The sequence below is a fragment of the Saccopteryx bilineata genome, chromosome X (assembly GCF_036850765.1).
Source record: "Saccopteryx bilineata isolate mSacBil1 chromosome X, mSacBil1_pri_phased_curated, whole genome shotgun sequence".
Lineage (NCBI taxonomy): Eukaryota > Metazoa > Chordata > Mammalia > Chiroptera > Emballonuridae > Saccopteryx > Saccopteryx bilineata.
Window position 1 is genome coordinate 71,330,158 of NC_089502.1, and position 18,614 is coordinate 71,348,771.

The following is an 18,614-nucleotide window of genomic DNA, read 5'->3' on the forward strand; positions in this document are numbered from 1 at the left end:
CTGATGTCATCATTTCTTATGGCTGAGTAGTATTCCATAGTGTATATGTGCCACATCTTCTTTATCCAGTCTTCTATTGAAGGGCTTTTTGGTTGTTTCCATGTCTTGGCCACTGTGAACAGTGCTGCAATGAACATGGGGCTACATGTGTTTTCACGTATCAATGTTTCTGAGGTTTTGGGGTATATATCCAGTAGAGGGATTGCTGGGTCATAAGGTAGTTCTATTTTCAGGTTTTTGAGGAACAACCATACTTTCCTCCATAATGGTTGTACTACTTTACAGTCCCACCAACAGTGAATGAGGGTTCCTTTTTCTCCACAGCCTCTCCAACATTTGCTATTACCCGTCTTGTTGATAATAGCTACTCTAACAGGGGTGAGGTGGTATCTCATTGTAGTTTTGATTTGCATTTCTCTAATAACTAATGAAGCTGAGCATCTTTTCATATATCTGTTGGCCATTTGTATCTCTTCCTGGGAGAAGTGTCTGTTCATGTCCTCTTCCCATTTTTTTATTGGATTGTTTGTTTGTTTGTTGTTGAGTTTTATGAGTTCTTTGTAAATTTTGGATATTAGGCCCTTATCTGAGCTGTTGTTTGAAAATATCAGTTCCCATATAGTTGGCCGTCTGTTTATTTTGATATCAGTTTCTCTTGCTGAGCAAAAACTTTTTATTCTGATGTAGTCCCATTCATTTATCATTGCCTTCACTTCTCTTGCCATTGGAGTCAAGTTCATAAAATGTTCTTTAAAACCCAGGTCCATGATTTTAGTACCTATGTCTTCTTCTATGTACTTTATTGTTTCAGGTCTTATATTTAGGTCTTTGATCCATTTTGAATTAATTTTAGTACACGGGGACAGGCTATAGTCGAGTTTCATTCTTTTGCATGTGGCTTTCCAGTTTTCCCAACACCATTTGTTGAAGAGGCTTTCTTTTCTCCATTGTCTGTTGTTGTCCCCTTTATCAAAGATTATTTGACCATATATATGTGGTTTTATTTCTGGGCTTTCTATTCTGTTCCATTGGTCTGAGTGTCTATTTTTCTGCCAATACCATGCTGTTTTGATTATCGTGGCCCTATAATATAGTTTAAAGTCAGGTATTGTAATGCCCCCAGCTTCATTCTTTTTTCCTTAGGATTGTTTTGGCTATTCGGGGTTTTTTATAGTTCCATATAAATCTGATGATTTTTTGTTCCATTTCTTTAAAAAATCTCATAGGAATATTGATGGGAATTGCATTAAGTTTGTATATTGCTTTGGGTAATATGGCCATTTTGATTATATTTATTCTTCCTATCCAAGAACAAGGAATATTTTTCCATCTCATTGTATCTTTTTCGATTTCCCTTAACAATGCTTTGTAATTTTCATTATATAGGTCCTTACATTCTCTGTTATGTTTATTCCTAGGTATTTTATTTTTTTTGTTGCAATCGTGAAGGGGATTATTTTTTTGAGTTCGTTTTCTAATATTTCATTGTTGGCATATAGAAAGGCTATGGACTTTTGTATGTTAATTTTGTATCCTGCGACCTTACTTATTGGTTTATTGTTTCTAATAATCTTTTTGTGGAGTCCTTCGGGTTTTCGATGTATAGGATCATATCATCAGCAAAAAATGATACCTTTACTTCTTCTTTTCCGATATGGATGCCTTTTATTTCTTTGTCTTGTCTGATTGCTCTGGCCAGAACTTCTAGCACCACGTTAAATAAGAGTGGAGAGAGTGGACAACCCTGTCTTGTTCCTGATTTAAGGTAGAAAGTCCTCAGTTTTATGCTGTTTAATATGATGTTGGCTGATGGTTTATCATATATGGCCTTTATCATGTTGAGATATTTTCCTTCTATACCCATTTTGTTGAGAGTCTTAAACATAAAATTGTGTTGTATTTTATCAAAAGCCTTTTCTGCATCTATTGATAAAATCATGGGTTTTTGTTCTTTGTTTTGTTGATATGGTGTATTATGTTAACCGTTTTGCGTATGTTGAACCATCCTTGAGATTCTGGGATGAATCCCACTTGATCATGATGTATTATTTTTTTAGTATGTTGTTGTATTCAATTTGCCAGTATTTTGTTTAGTATTTTAGCATCTGTATTCATTAGAGATATTGGTCTGCAGTTTTCTTTCTTTGTGCCATCCTTGCCAGGTTTTGGTATGAGGGTTATGTTGGCCTCATGAAATGTGTTTGGAAGTATTGCTTCTTCTTCAATTTTTTGGAAGACTTTGAGTAGAATAGGAACCAAGTCTTCTTTGAATGTTTGATAGAATTCACTAGTATAACCGTCTGGGCCTGGACTTTTATTTTTGGGGAGATTTTTAATAGTTTTTTCTATTTCCTCCCTGCTGATTGGTCTGTTTAGGCTTTCTGCTTCTTCATGACTCAGTCTAGGAAGGTTGTATTGTTCTAGGACTTTATCCATTTCTTCTAGATTGTTGTATTTGGTGGCATATAATTTTTCATAGTATTCTACAATAATTCTTTTATATCTATGCTGTCTGTGGTGATCTCTCCTCTTTCATTTTGGATTTTATTTATTTGAGTCCTGTGCCTTTTTTCCTTGGTGAGTCTTGCCAAGGGTTTGTCAATTTCGTTGATCTTTTCAAAGAACTAGCTCCTTGTTTTATTGATTTTTTCTATAGTTTTTCTGTTCTCTATTTCATTTATTTCTGCTCTGATTTTTATTATCTCCTTTCTTCGGCTGGTTTTGGGTTGTCTTTGTTCTTCTTTTTCTAGTTCCTTAAGGTGTGAAGTTAAGTGGTTTACTTCGGCTCTCTCTTGTTTGTTCATATAGGCCTGAAGTGATATGAACTTTCCTCTTATTACTGCTTTTGCTGCATCCCAGAGATTCTGATACGTCGTATTTTCATTTTCATTTGTCTGTATATATCTTTTGATCTCTGCGCTTATTTCTTCTTTGACCCATTCATTTTTTAGAAGTATGTTGTTTAGTTTCCACATTTTTGTGGGGTTTTCCCCCTCTTTTTTGCAGTTGAATTCTAGTTTCAAGGCTTTATGATCAGAAAATATGCTTGGTACAATTTCAATTTTTCTAAATTTGCTGATATTGTCTTTGTGGCCCAACATATGGTCAATTCTTGAGAATGTTCCATGTACACTAGAGAAAAATGTATACTCTGTCGCTTTGGGATGAAGTGTCCTGTAGATGTCTATCATATCCAGGTGTTCTAGTATTTCGTTTAAGGCCACTATATCTTTATTGATTCTCTGTTTGGATGACCGATCTAGAGCCGTCAGCAGTGTATTGAGGTCTCCAAGTATGATTGTATTTTTATTAGTTTTTGTTTTAAGGTCAATAAGTAGCTGTCTTATATATTTTGGTGCTCCTTGGTTTGGTGCATATATATTAAGGATTGTTATGTCTTCTTGATTCAACTTGCCCTTAATCATTATGAAATGACCATTTTTGTCTCTGAGTACTTTTTCTGTCTTGTAGTCAGCATTATTAGATATGAGTATTGCTACACCTGCTTTTTTTTGGGGGTGTTGTTTGCTTGGAATATTGTTTTCCAGCCTTTCACTTTGAATTTGTTTTTATCCTTTTTGCTTAGATGTGTTTCTTGTAGGCAGCATATAGTTGGATTTTCTTTTTTAATCCATTCTGCTACTCTGTGTCTTTTTATTGGTAAGTTTAATCCATTTACATTTAGTGTAGTTATTGACACTTGTGGGTTCCCTACTGCCATTTTATAAATTGCTTTCTGTTAGTTTTGTATCTTGTTTGATTCTTCTCTTTTGTTTTCTATCATTTGTTTTTGTTTGTTTGTGTTCCATACTTCTTTCCTCTGTTGCTACCTTTTTTAAGTCAAGTGTTTTTTGGTGGTTTTTTCAAGGGTTTTTACCATTAAGTAATGAAAAGGGTACCTATCATATTCATTGTAGTACCCTCTCTTATGAGTATTTCTGCACTTCATCGTCCTTTGCTACTGTTAATCTCCATCCTCTCCCCCCTTTTTTTCCTTTGTTGTCACAGTTTAAGTTTGGTTTTATTGTGTTCTTGGTGGAGCTGTTACTTGTGGTGTTGTTTTCTTTTGTTCTTTGAATCTGGTTGGAAAACCCCCTTTAGTATTTCCTGGAGTGGGGGCTTTCTGCTGATAAATTCTCTCATCTTTTCTGTATTTGTGAATGTTTTTATATCTCCTTCGTACTTGAAGGATAACTTTGATGGGTATAGTATTCTTGGCTGAAAGTTCCTCTCTTTCAGGGCTTTAAATATTGGGGTCCACTCTCTTCTAGCTTGTAGAGTTTCTGCTGAGAAATCTGATGATAATCTAATAGGCCTTCCTTTATATGTTGTACTCTTCTTTTCCCTGGCTGCCTTGAGAATTTTTTCTTTGTCATTGGATTGTGCCATCTTTATTATGATGTGCCTTGGAGTGGGTTTGTTAGGGTTAAGAAAACTCGGTGTTCTGTTTGTTTCTTGAATTTGAGGCTTTAGTTCTTTCCACAGGCTTGGGAAGTTCTCGTCTATTATTTGTTTGAGTATATTCTCCATTCCATTTTCTTTCTCTTCTCCCTCTGATATACCTATTATTCTTATGTTATTCTTTCTGATGGAGTCAGACAATTCCTGTAGGGCTTTCTCGTTTTTTATTATTTTTAAGTCTCTTTCTTCTTCTCTCTGTTGTGCCTCAAGTTGTTTGTCTTCTATTTCACTAATCCTATCTTCAATCTGGGCTGTTCTGTTAGCTAAGCTTGTTACCTCGTTTTTAAGCTCATGAATTGAGTTTTTCATTTCTGTTTGATTTGTTTTTATAGTTTCAATTTCCTTGGTAATATATTCTTTGTGTTCACTGAGTTGTTTTCTGATCTCCCTAAATTGCCTTTCTGTGTTTTCTTGTATATCTCTGAGTATTTTTAAGATTTCTATTTTAAATTCTCTGTAATTTAGCTCCAAAGCTTCCAATATATTAAGTCTTTTCTCCATAGATTTTTCCACATCTATTTGTGTTACCTCTCTTTCTTTTGTATCCATAATATTCAATTTCCTCTTTCTTATTGGCATCTGAGGGTGGTCTTGCTGATAGCACTAATTAGAATTAATAAAGAGTAAAAAGTAAAAAGTTAAAAAAAAGGTAAAACACCCCACAAAAAAAACAGTAATAATTTATTATTTCCCCCTTTTTTCTTTCTTCTCTTTCCCTCCTCCCCTCCTCAGGGAAATATCATGATGACCTGTGAATTATATTATGCTAAATGTAACAAAAACTGCCTATAATGGTGGGCCTGATTTGGGGTGAAGAGCTCAAGGGGCAAAAAAAGGGAGTAGGGACCTACTAAATACAAAAAAAAAAAAAAAAGGAAGAAAATCTTAGACAAGCATAAGATGATTTGCTTATAAGTGATGGTCGACTAAGAGATATAATGAGAGAGATAAGAGGGAACCAGAAAAAAGGAGGAAAAAAAAGAATACTAAAGAAAAAAAATAAAAATAATAAGTAAAAATCTGTTGTATTAAGTGGAGCGAAGACTAAATACAATGGAGACCTTGGGTTGGGAGGAATGCTAGTGAGTTAAAAAGCAACGTAAAAAGTACCCAAAATGCCACAAAAATAAACAAACAAACAAGAAAGAAACAAAAACAAAAGCAAAAAAGAAAAATAAAGCCAAAAAAACCCTTGAGTCCCAAATTAACTAATTTGTTCGTGATTGAGGATTAAATGGGAGGAAAGTAAAACGTGAAAAGAAAAAACGAGTAGAAAGGAAAAAATAAGAAAAAGAGAAAAACGAAGGAAGAGGAAAAAAAAGGAAGAGAAAAAAACAAAATAAAGCAAACCAAAACAAAACAAAAAAAACAAAAGAGGAGAGAGTGAGAGTTAAGTGTTTTGGAGTATAGCCTTAAAGGAGGGTGAGGATGAAGAAGAGAAATAAAATGTAACACTCATGGGTAGTGTAGTTCAAGAAAAGGGAAGCATAAGATGGGCAGAGAATAGAAGGACCGAGGTGGAGGAAATAGAAATAATAATAATAAAGGCAATAAGATAGAAGAAACAAACAACAACAAAAAAAAATTAGTGGAACAAGTTGTAAAGTCTGTGGATTTTTCTTGATTTTGAGAGGTTAACTTCTTCCTTTTTCTTTTCTCTTCCTCTTCCTGGTCGGTGACTCTGTACCCCAGGCTCTGCCCCTGTGTCACACTTAGGTAGGGATTTGCAGTTGATGGGATTCTATGGCAATGTCATATAATTGGCTTTAGTCTTGCTGGTAGTCAAGGCTTGTTGGCGTTTGCAGGGTCCAACGATGAGAGAGTTTGCTTTCCTAAAGTCTCTCTCCTAGTCCCCCCTTCCTGATTTAGCAGCCTGGTGATCCAGCTATAAGGCTGCAACTGCTTCTGCCTGGGGAATAAGAGGCTCAAAGAGCTGGGAAATCCCCACTCTATCCCCACTCAGCGCAAGGCTTTGGGAAAGGCTCTGGCAGTCAGAGCCTCCAGTGTAATCAGGCGAGGGTGGGAGTCTATTGTTGTCAAGGTGACTGTTTAGCACCTAGCATTCAGTTGGACCACTCAACCCAGGCTTTCCACACTTTGTAGCCTGTTTTGGCTGGGAAGAAGAGGCACTAGTCTCTGTTTGTGACTAGTGTAGTATAGATCTTATTATCTGCCAAGTCCCTCTTGTTAGCGTTTATCCCCGAATATGGAGGCTCTATCAATCAGAAGTTGCCCCCGCCCCTTTAGCGAGAGGCACTAAAAAATATCACGTCTCTTGTCTTGGATCGCTGAACTGAGAGAGATCTTATCAACTAGAACCTGTGGGTGCGCAGATTTCATGGGTTAAGCTAATTTCAGTGATTGGGTCCGCAGCTGTGCTCCCGAAGGTATTTCAGGCTGCCTGAGTGCCCCTCCCCCAATGCTTGATTGTTAGCTTGAATGGCTGGGTGAAGTGCCCCGCCCACGGAGAGAATCTCCCAAGTAGGGAAGACCGCCCTGGCGCCTCTCCCGCTCGCCCCGCTGCTGGCGGCTGGAGCACACCGGGCGCAGGATAATGGGGCACCCTGGGTGTGCGGGCCAGTAGGGTGCTCTGGGCGCATGGATTGCCCAGGGCACATGCGCGAATGGGGTGCTCCGGGCACCGGTGGCTGGGGTCTCTCACTCGCAGTGCGCGGGCCGCTGGGAATGTTAGAGGTGCTCGCTCTGCAACCGGACAGGGCGCGCGCCGGCGGCTGCTCGCCGCTCCCGAGTGTGGGCGGTACTCACTCTGCAACCGGACTGGGCGCGCGCCAGCAGCTGCTCGCCGCTCCCGAGTGTGGGCGGTACTCGCTCTGCAACCGGACTGGGCGCGCGCCGGCGGCTGCTCGCCGCTCCCGAGTGTGGGCGGTACTCGCTCTGCAACCGGACTGGGCGCGCGCCGGCGGCTGCTCGCTGCTCCCGAGTGTGGGCGGTACTCGCTCTGCAACCGGACTGGGCGCGCGCCGGCGGCTGCTCGCCGCTCCCGAGTGTGGGCCGACTCACCGCAGGCGCACTCCCTCCAGGGCTCCCGAGGAGGCTTAAGATTTTGTAATCAACTATTGAGCCTAGTAGGACACTCAGGGTTTAAATATTGTCAGTGACTTTACCTCCCAACCCCACTTCCTTCAGCGATTCCAGGTAGAGGTAAAAGATTAAAGAGGATGTTTATTCTAACTTGCCCTTGACTCAGGATGAACATTCAGAAACCTATCTGCTATGTAGTCTTCCATAGGCCAAGCTGAGGGGCTTGTTTGAGGGAAGGGCAGTCCTACCTTGAAGAAATTTATGAAATTTATAATCTGGATAAGAAAATAATGTGTGTCCTCAAGGAAAATACAGCAAAGAGATATATTATTGTATAAAGAGCTCTTTATTTTTTAAATGATAAACAATAGAAAAAATGAGTGGAATACATGAATAAGCATTTTACAAAATAGAAAATATTAATGGGTCATAAAAATATAAAAAATATGCTCAGTCTAATTAGTACTCAGAAGAATGCAAATTAAACCCACAAAGAAACACCTTTTTTACACCTAACAGATTGATAGATGTTATAAAGGCTAATGATATCAAGTGTAGATAAAGATATGGAGTAAAGAAAATTCTCATTATGATACTGTAAATGGGAACAACCACATGAAGCTATTTGACCTTATCTAGTAAATTTGAACATGTGCTTATCTTAGAACCCAGAAGTTCCACTCTTGGGGATGTATATTGAAGAAGCTCCTACATGTGTACCCCAAAAGACAGTCAAAGGATGTTCATAGCAGAACTGTTTGCGATAGCTCCAAACTAGAAGCATTCTAATTATCTCTCATGAGGAGGATGGATAAAGTGTTGTATATTCAAATAGTTGAATAATACACAACAATGTAAAAGAACAAACTATACAAATGTGAGCATAATTCTCAGAAAAAAGTATGATTTCTATATAGTTCAAATTTATGCATAACTAAACAATATAGCGTTTAATACAATATGTCTAGATGGTTAAGAAAGAAAGAAAAGTATTAATACAAAATTAAGGTAATGGTTACTGCTGGAGGAAGGAGAGAAGTGTGTGATCAGAAAAAGGCACATAGGCCTGACCTGTGGTGGCACAATGAGTAAAGCGTCAATCTGGAATGCTGAGATCGCCGGTTCAAAATCCCGGGCTTGCTTGGTCAAGGCACATATGGGAGTTGATGCTTTCTGCTCCTCCCTCCTTCTCTCTCTCTGTCTCTCTCTCCTTCTGTCCCCTCTCTCTAAAATAAATAAATAAAAATGTAAAAAAAGAAAGAAAAAGGCACATAAGGGACCTCTATGTTCCTCTTCAATAATGCTCTATTTCTTAAGCAAGATTGTGGACATATAAGTATTTATTTATCATTCTTTAAATAAGCTGCAAATAGATATTTTATACACTCTTTTATGTATAATATTTTAAAATATTTTAAAAATGTATAGTCAAGCAGTAAAGTCAATGCTTTAAGCCAAGTGTTCTGATAATTTGGGCATTAGAGAGATCAAAGAGGACCAAAATCTTCAGAAAAGGCATGGGTCACAGGATCTCAAGGTTGGAAGCTATATAAAGTCATCTAGTCCAAAACACCATCTAACAGTTGAATCTCCTCCACAATATATTAGGTAATGCATAAGAGTATCCTAGTTAAATCTCCCAACAATCATGTAAGAAATTGGCTACGACCCATTTCCCAGATGACAAAGCTGAGGTTCAAAGAGGTTCAGGGAATGTCCCAAGGTTACACAACTACGTGGGAGAACTAGGATTTAACCTCACACCTCTGAGATTCCAAAGCCATCTGGCTGTTAAAACAGAAAAAAATGTAATAAAAACTACAAAGAGCTTCTTAAATAAGTTGGAAGGTTATAAGGGAAGGGAGGCCTATATACATATTTTGCCTCAGGTATCAGAGGTGCTATTAAGTTGCTACACCTGTTGCTAAACTCAGCTAAACACCAAGCCATAAATATCCCAAAATCATAAATATCATAGAGTAATGAACACACTGTAATAACAACTGCTACATGCACACATATGGATTCTACTTTCTTCATTGTAGTTTCTGCCTCCCTGGTTTGCATATTGGAACTCACCAATCTATGTTAACCTAGATAGAAATCCTGCATTTGCATGAAAGAATTATATTTTGTTGTTGTCTTTTTGTCTTTTTAAACCCTGTTTTCATTGTTATTCTTTACAGAGTGCAATTTGGGTTGCTATTCAATACATAAATTTGTGTCTCTCAGCTTTGAATCCTTTAAGACCCTAAATAAACTTTTAATTCATTTTACAGTCTCAAATCTTTGTTGGTTAATATTACATGGTATGAGAAGTGGGGTCAATGGTGACTTGCCTCTTCCTCCAGTGTCACCTTGGGTTTGAGTAGGTACTTACAAGTGTCCATTATTCTCTCTAGTCTCCTCAGTGGTCCCTGTTCAGCTGGGTAAGTCTTCCTGGACCCAAACCTCTCACCTTGATTGAGTTTCATGTTTATTTGGGTGTACTCTGTTGTTGGCTTTTGTATATGGGTCTTAACGTACATGTCTGGTTTTGTCTTTGAGACTCAAGTAGCCATCTGGTGAGTAATTACTCTTCTGTCCCTCTGTCATAGTACTCTTTCTAAAATTGGGAGTTCATGTTCCAAGGGAATGGTTGCTGAGCAGTCATCTTTTAGAACCCCTGATGTTTGAAAATTATGGACCCTCATCCTGAAAATTATTACCCTGGATCATTTATGACTAAATTGGCCATTATGGGGAACTATTGACACAAAAAATTGTTTTTCTCAAAACTACATTAGCAAATCTTGCTTTAAAATAAAACAAACTGAATGATGTACCTATTTGGATTAGTACCTTGAGGTTTCCAAACATATGGGTGAACACTGGGGGAAAACATTTAAACTAGCTTCTGAGGCCTTCCCCCCATCTTTTCTGTCACTGTGGGGAGGGGTGCAGCCATACTATATTTGCTGGATGAAGTTGGGAATAATTATCCTGGTCTGCTTCTGCACAGCAATGTGCGTTGGTTGTCAAGGGGGAAGGTGCTCAGCTGTTTCGCAGCTTGTCTGAGCGAAATCCGGACTTTTCTTGAAATGAAAAATGTTGAGCATACTGAGTTAGCTAACACTGAGTGGCTTCTGAAGTTCTACTATCTCGTGGACATGACTAACATCTGAACCAGCTCAATGTGAAAGTGCAAGGCGTTGGAAATATAGTCTTATCCCTTCAACAAGCAGTGTTTGCATTTGAAAACAAGCTGGACCTCTTCATCACCGACATTGAATCAGGTCGTTTACTACACTTTGAAAAACTGGGAGAGTTTAAAGATGCATGCACAGCAAGTGACCCTGCTCAACATCTTGATCTCCAGCAGCTAGCAGGCTTCACATCTAAACTCCTGCAGTCATTCAAAGTGCACTTTGGAGAATTTCATGAGTGCACTCATCTTTTTAAGTTCATCACCCATCCACACAAGTGTGCAGTGGACAGCGCCAACCTCAGTTACATCCCCGGTGTCTCCGTCAGAGATTTTGAGCTACAAACTGCTGACCTGAAGGCCTCAGACATGTGGATGAATAAGTTCAAGTTACTGAATGAAGATTTGGAAAGACTTGCACAACAGCAAGCAGAGTTGGTGATCAAACACAAGTGAGGAGAAATGAAAAAACTTCAACCCATGGACCAGCTGATTGTCAAAACTTGGAACGCGCTTTCCATCATATACCACACACTGAAGTGTTGTGAGTATTGCTGTACTGACAATGTTTGGCTCTACGTATGCACGTGAGCAGTCTTTCTCACATCTAAAGAACTTTAAAACCAACCTACAATCATGTTTAACGAATGGAAGTCTCAATGTCTGCATGAAGCTTAACTTCACTACGTATCAACCAGACTACAAAGCCATCAGCAAAACCATGCAGCACCAGAAGTCGCATTAATGGTAAGAAGTATTTTATTCATCATTGGTTAGCAACAGCATAACATTATTAAAAAGAATTCAGACACTTATTGTACTTTAAAAGTGTTGGTCTTACATAAAATGCAGACATTTACTTGTATTTAGTGTTAAATATATTGTATGTCTCTCACGGAATTACATTTTAAAATATGTGGCATTCATGGCTCTCTTAGCCAAAAAGGTTCCTGACCCCTGACTTATATGAATCAATAAAATATAACTGAAACAAACCCAAATGATTTTCAAGTGCACATGATCTAAGCATAATCTTTAGTAAATTAAAGGTAACTTAAGGCTGTTGGTTTAAAGGAAACAGAAATGTCTTTAGAGTTATTAGCACTGTAAAATAACGCAAAAATACCACTCATTCTAACTTGGGTTTATTAGTCAAACAACTTCATATTTTCTCTGTTACAAAACTTTTCAGCAAGAAATATAAGTTAATGGCTAATCACTGTAAAGTCTCATGAAATGTAATGTAAACATAATTATTAAAATCAAATGGTTTAACTAGATATAAATAGGATATAAGAGTTTCTGTGCAAATTTCCAGCAAATAGTTTACAGAAGGCTTTGGTTACTCGAAACCTTGAAGTATGCTAAGTTAAATAATGAATAAAATATAAATACTAAATGAAATCTAAATACTAAAAAGGGCTGAAATTAGAAAAACGTATGTGGTTGTACATTGCTCTGCTAGCTTTGGGAGCTAGAAGACAAGGTGGGAAAATGGCATAATAAATTAGAGACTTTAGTGTACCATTTTGCAAGGTTAGGAGAGCACAAGATGCCTCAGAATAAGATCCAAACATTTACAGCAAAGCCTAATTAGGGTTTCAAGAGGTACAATCTTTTTGAAAGTGATGAGAACAAAGAGGAGTGTGTTATAGTGACTGAAAATGATTGCATATGGATAGTAAGAAGTTTGTGCCTGTGGGAAAAAATACATGAGGCACAGAAGTGCATTTCTGTTAAAGGAAAATAAAATAATATTGTCCTAAAACAAAATGATTGTTCCAGAATAAGTAAGGAAAAATATAGGACAAAGCTGAAAGGTTTATAAAAGTTGCAAAATGGTGTGAAAGTGGTAGAACTTTATGGAAATTTGAAAAAGAAATTTTATATGTGGTCAAGCTAAGTAGGATTGAAATGATTCTACTTAACTTTCTTTTAAGATGTACTAATGCAAAGTTAGAATTTCATTTTCCATCGCTGCTAAAGGAGAGTGTTCCTATACTGTTGGTTTGAGATTTCATGTTGTATTAAAATTATCTCATGCTCTGTATCACCAGGGTTTTAGTTGCTTAGGGAAGCCACATTTTCTTAATATTAAAAGAGTTAAACTTTGTTTCCAACAACTTAACTTTTAGTATTTGTCTGTGAAGACTTTAGTTGTTACCATGATTAAATGAATAGCTATGTATTGTTTCACAGTGACCTATAAATCTATTTGGGTATTTTAAAGCTTTTAATATATTTGACAAACTTTCCAAATTTCAAAACTTGAGTATTGATTTTAACCTGAAATAACTTTGAAATGCTTCATGATTCTATAGTATTTCAACAGAAATCTCTCTCTCTCTTTATAAAAGGGGGAATATTAAATTGATTAGGCCCATTTCACATGTTAAAATTCTGAGGTATGGAACGTACATCTTATCTAGTTACCCTTTTCTCAGGGATGTAAATATGTACCAGTGATGATCTGTATTTATTCTCATTGGGTAGAAGCATTCCCCTGTCAGAGGGCTATAGTCACAGCAGTTGCTAAATACATCCAGAAATGATTTTTCTTGCTAGAAAAATCTCCACTGGGCTCCACAGGGGCTGGGAAATCACTTTACAGGACAAATCCTACCAGATATATGAAAACTGGTAACTATTACATTTCTATTGTGTTTATCATCCCCAATGTTCTGGATTTGTAGAACAGATGAATAGGATAATTAAGACCCAATTAAACATACCTTCTGGCAAAGATGGCAAAGTAGGTAAACATTGTATTTGTCTCCTTCCATGTTCACATCAAAATTAAAACAAAATTATAGAACCACCTGAAGACTAGCTGAACAGATTGCTTATACCTAAAGATATAAAAAAGAAGCAATGTCAAAACTGGTAGGAGGGGTGGAGGAGTAAAATAGGCTTGTCATATACCCACATGTGGTAAAGAATCAGGAGGGAGCCTGTCCTATGGGGGCACAGTGGATAGAGCGTTAAACTAGAACATTGAGGTCACCCATTCAAAACCCCAGTCTTTCCCAGTAAAGGCACATATGAGAAGCAACTGCAAACTGATGATTTCTAATTCTCCCTCCCCTTTCTCTTTCTCTCTTCTCTCTAAAAATCAATAAATAAAATCTTTTTAAAAAAGAACCAGGAGGTCTATTTCTGCTGAAGGAGTTCCCACTAAAAAGCAAGAGGTTCGAGCCCCACACCAGGCTCCAAAGCCCAGAATACCAGTGCTGAGGAAAGGAGTCTGCACATCTGGCTGTAAAAATCAACAGGGAGCTGCTAGAGCTCCAGGCATTGCTCTTAAGGGACCCACATGCAAACTTCCTTGCCAACAGACACATTTGCTTTAAGTTCCAGCAGTGGGGCAGCAGTTCAAAAAACACCAGAGACATTTAGGAAGGGACTGAATAGTTTGGCTTCAGAGGGAAGATTGGAAGAGCAGTTCTCCCCGAACATTTTGTTCCTTTTTTAAGCCCTCCTTCCACAAAGCCAGTAGGTAGGTGCTCCTTTGAACACCCCACCTCAACCCAGCCTTCAGGCACAGGAAGTACCAAATCCAAGTCTGCATCACACTTGCTGCATCCTGGTGATTCCATGAGAACCTGCCCATCCAACTTACCCACAGGCTGAGACCTCTTTCAGCTGCTGTTACTCACAAATGGATAGCTTCCACACATGCTTTGGACTTCCATAAAATTCATAAAAGGTCCATAAACTGCAAACAAACAGAAGGTGGCCTCACCTTACCTTGTACCACTTGCTAAATGGCCTCTAGCTTGGAGCCAGTGGCAGCCAACCTCAGTCCACAGCATAACTTCTCCCAGGTACCTGCATGCCCAGCACAGGAAGCTACCAACTTCAGATCACTTTTTTTCTCTAACCAGATGGCCCCACCCTGAGCACAAGCAGCCAGCATTGGAGCCCCTCCCAAGAGGCCTGTGAGCAAACAACCCCAGTGACTGGCTTCAGACCACACCAGAGCACCAGCCAATTATCTATACAAATGATATTCCCAAGAGGTGGACTCAGGAAGCACCAGAGCCCTGCTAAAGTTAATCTCACTCTGTGGGGTCAGCCACAACAGCTTGTCCACTGTGGTCACCACCAGTCCTCACAACCAGTGAGCCTGAGGGTCAATTCCACCCATTGATGTGCCAACAACAATCAAGGCTCAACTACAACAGAACGGCTTCTGCTCAGTTTTTTTTTTACCTGGCCTCTATAACTGCCCTTAAAAAAAATCTATCTGTTGGGGGTTCCAAGATGGCCACAGAGTAGGTAGACATACCAATTCTCACTTCCCAGAACCAAGGTGAATTACAACTTAAATCTGAGAACACTCATTGTGAAAGACAAACTTGGGACTAAACTGAGAGGATTCTACAGCCAAGGACCACCAAAGAACCCACAGAGTCTGGTAGGAAAAGCAGAGACGTAGAAAAGGCTGCCCCGCTCCCGGGAGTGGGGAGCAGCACTCGGGAGGAACTTTCCTGATGGGGAGGGCTGTCCAGCGACTTGTAGATCCTTATTTCCAAAACTGGAATCCCAGTCTAGAGCCCTGGAGCCTAGAAGGGGCTTACGGACTATACTTGGCTGAGAAAAAAGCCTAGACATGGCTTGAGAGAATGAGGCAGGACTCTCAGACCCAGGCTCCATATTAAAGGAACTGCATAGAGAGCCTCGCTCACAGCCACTTTCCTGGAGCTCCAGGAGGACACTCTAACCCCTGTGCTGAGTCACTCCCCAAATTTAAAGTGAACCAGCATAACCAGCAAAGGAAAGAAAGTGCCCCGTCCACTGGGGGCTCCCCTACCCTAGCTAGAACAAAGGTGCTTACAGCCAGGTACCATGTTAGGGAAACAAATAGGGAGTGCAGTAGTCTAAGTGACACCACCCACTGCACTGCTGAAAGCTCTCCCAGGAAAGGCAGGCCAGAGGAAGCAGGGTGCGGCTACAAAGGTTTAAGCGAGCATGCGCAAGCTAGCCTGCGGAGCTGGAACCACCGCTGCCACTGGGGAAGTCTGGGCTCACACACAGCTCTGCTTGCTGAGTGGCCCACCCTTGGCAGGCATGGAGGCCCAAGAGTTAGCAGAGGGGGAATGTGCAGGCGTGTGTGAACCCGCCAGCGAGGGTGGAAGTCACACTAGCTGCTGCAGGGAACTGGGCTGCTGCACAAACCTGCCCAGGGTGGGGCACGCCCTCAGTGGTGATCCGAGCAGGGGTAGAGGGCCAAGCGTCAGCTGTGGGGGAACGCGCACGTGCACCCAAACCCACCAGCAAGTGGAGAAGTTGCACAGACTACTGCAGGGATCTGGCCGGTGCGCAAACCTGCTCGGGTTGGGGTGTGCCCTCAGAGGCAGCAAAAGCACAGGCGACCTTGGCAGTGATCCAAGCAGGCACACATAGCTCCCCCATTCCAGTGGCTGCTGAGATCTAAGCCCACCGAGGCAGCCCCGGAAGAGGTCGAAACAGGCGCACAGGCACGCGCAAGCCAGACCAGGGCAGCGGCGGTCCTGGAGATGGGCCAGCATCAGCAGCACCTGAGCCCAAAAGCCCCAGGCAGCAACAGCAGCGGTGGCCTGGAGGACAGACCACACATTGGGAGCATAGGGGCCACACCCATTGGACACCGAGACTACACACTACTGAGTGCTGAAAAAGAACAAAAAAAAACAACAAAATAAAATAAGTAAACAAAATGTATGGATAGAATGACACCTGAGGCAAAGGAGTAGGCCACATCTAATACTGTACCTAATCACTGAATTACAGTACTGAGCCCAACTAGTCAGTAATAAAAGACAACAGAAAGCAGTTTAGAGGAACTTGAACTTTTTTTTTTTGGAACTTGAACTTTTAGAGGAACTTCTCCTAGGCCAAGAGTAGATAAAAGTAAGCCTCGGAGTGCAGCTAATATTTAAAAAGGCACCTGGACCCAGCAGAGGCAGCCACAAGATATGGATAGTCTGTAGCTCCCAAAACGTGGATAAGAAACAGTCATAGGCAGTGACCTCCACTGATCTGCACTAGGCCCTGGCCAGGGAAGTCCAGGGCAACACAGACAACATGGGAAGACAGAAAAGTACAATCCAAATGAATCAACAAGAGAAACCACCAGAAAATGAACTGAGTTAGATGGAAATAAGCAAACTACCAGATGCAGAGTTTAAAATAATGATTATTAAAATGCTGAAAGATCTTAGAACAACAATGGATAGTCACAGTGAGCACATAAATAAAGAGATAACAAGTATCAAGAAGGACATTAAAATAGTAAAGAAGAATCAGCCAGAAATGACAGATATAAAATCAGAAATGAAGACTACATTAGAAGCAATTAAAAGCAGGCTGGATGAAGCAGAGGATCAAATCAGTAATTTAGAAGACAAGATAAATGAAAACACAGAAGTGGAGCAGAAAAAGAGAAGAAACTAAAAAAATCTGAGAAAACTCTAAGAAAGCTCTGTGACAAACTAAAGAGAAACAACAACATCCACATCATAGGAGTTTCTGAAGAAGAGAAAGAACAAGGGATAGGGATAGAGACCTTGTTCAATCAAATCATAGCTGAAAATTTCCCTAAGTTGATGCAGGAAAAAGTCATACAAGTTCAAGAAACAGAGAGAACTCCATTAAAGAGAAACCCAAAGAAATCTACCCCAAGACTCATCATAATTAAAATACCAAAGCTAAGAGATAAAAAGAAAATATTAAAAGCTGCTAGAGAATAAAAGGCTATCACTGATAAAGGAGCCCCCATAAGGATGACATCAGACTTCTCAACAAAAACACTTGAGGCCAGAAGAAAATGGCAAGAAATTTTCAAAGTAATGCAGAACAAGAGCCTACAAACAAGACTACTTTATCCAGCAAGGCTATTGTTTAAAATTGAAGGAGAAATAAAAAGCTTCCCAGACAAAACAAAAACAAAACAAAACAAAAACCCTCAAGGAATTCATTACAACCAAACCAATGCTGAAAGAAATGTTAAGGGTCCTGTTGTAAACAGAACAAAGGGGGAAAAGAATATAGAAAAAGAGGAATATAGCTTTAAAGAATAAAGTGGCAATAAACAACTACATATCAATAATAACCTTAAATGTAAATGAATTAATTGATCAATCAAAAGACAAAGGGTAGCTGTGTGGATAAGAAAACATGATCCATACATATGCTGTCTACAAGAGATCCACCTCAAAACAAAAGATACACATAGACTAAAGGTAAAAATATGGAAAAAATATTTCATGCAAATGGAAATGAAAAAAAAAGCTGGAATAGCAATACTTATATCAGACAAAATGGACTTTAAAACAAAGGCTGAGTAGGTGGTGGCACAGTGGATAGAGTCTCGGACTAGGATGCGGAAGGACCCAGGTTCGAGATCCTGAGGTTGCCAGCTTGAGCACGGGCTCATCTGGCTTGAGCAAAAAGCTCACCAGCTTGGACCCAAGGTTGCTGGCTTCAGCAAGCAGTTACTCGGTCTACTGAAGGCCCCCGGTCAAGGCACATATGAGAAAGCAATCAATGAACAACTAAGGTCTCGCAACGAAAAACTGATGATTGATGCTTCTCATCTCTCTCCATTCCTATCTGTCTATCCCTATCTATCCCTCTCTCTGACTCTCTCTCTGTCCCTGTAAAAAACAAAAACAAAAAGAAAAACAAAAAAACAAAGGCTATAGTAAGAGATAAAGAAGGTTACTACAGAATGATAAAGGGAGCACTCCAATAGGAAGATAACCATTAAAAATATCTACGCACCTAATATAGGAGCACCTAAATATATAAAGCAGACTTTATGGATATAAAGGGTGAGATAAACAGCAATACCATAATAGTAAGGGACTTCAATACCCCACTAACTTCACTAGATATATCCTTAAGAAAGAAAATTAACAAAGAAACAGCAGACTTAAAGGTCAAA

The 18,614-nt window shown here is 39.6% G+C and overlaps 1 protein-coding gene across 1 annotated transcript in view; it reads right to left on the minus strand.

Annotated features, from left to right (window-relative positions):
- The window catches only part of ARHGEF9 (Cdc42 guanine nucleotide exchange factor 9), a 382,466-nt gene that overhangs the window by 324,254 nt on the left and 39,598 nt on the right, over nt 1-18,614 (minus strand). The window lies entirely within an intron of this gene.